We start from the raw sequence: 617 nt of genomic DNA on the forward strand, positions 1-617 counted from the left end.
AAATCTAACTTTTGTGACATATTATACTAATGTCTAATCTGTCATTTGATGCCTTAAGGAAATTTTTTCATCTTTTTTTGGCTTCTTTATGCCCATTAATACAAATTTTTACCTGGGGTGCCGAAACATTTGAACCCCACTGTAAAAGTTGATACACAGTATTTTTGTAACAAAAAAAATATTGCCTTTCTCGCAAACAACATCTTTCAATGTATGCTGTCAAGTCTTTTGTATTATTTTGGGAAACTAAGTCTCTTCTGCAGCTGAGCAGATAAATAAAAGGCACAAACAAATGAACAACTTGTTGGCGTTTCATCAGGCTCATCTTGCTTGATGACCATGAGAACAAACTGAATGGTATACATGGTACAACACAAATGTTACATTTGTAGACATCTTTAAACGTAAACATGACATGATATGAAACACTATTTTGACACCACATACTACTGCAGACCAGCAACAGATCAGTTTGTCGCTCAAATGGTCTCAGTTTCCAGTAGCTTTTCAGAGTTTCTAACTTTGGAACAGTCAAACGTGTTCGGTTGCCTCATGTGATGGCTCCAACCTATTAAGGACATGTAGTCTTAAGTGTGTGTGTGTGTGTGTGTGTGTGT

At 36.1% G+C, this 617-nt stretch overlaps 1 protein-coding gene across 7 annotated transcripts in view; it reads right to left on the reverse strand.

Moving 5' to 3' along the window:
* Positions 1 to 502: 502 nt before the first annotated feature.
* The window catches only part of mbnl3 (muscleblind-like splicing regulator 3), a 22,807-nt gene continuing 22,692 nt past the window's right edge, over positions 503 to 617 (reverse strand). For all 7 annotated transcript variants that reach the window (XM_032528440.1, XM_032528438.1, XM_032528444.1 and 4 more), the window contains one exon: positions 503 to 617. This exon is cut by the window's right edge and continues 484 nt beyond it. The gene's annotated coding sequence lies outside the window, so the exon portion shown is untranslated.

Source organism: Etheostoma spectabile, chromosome 10 (assembly GCF_008692095.1).
Source record: "Etheostoma spectabile isolate EspeVRDwgs_2016 chromosome 10, UIUC_Espe_1.0, whole genome shotgun sequence".
NCBI classification, from domain to species: Eukaryota; Metazoa; Chordata; class Actinopteri; order Perciformes; family Percidae; genus Etheostoma; species Etheostoma spectabile.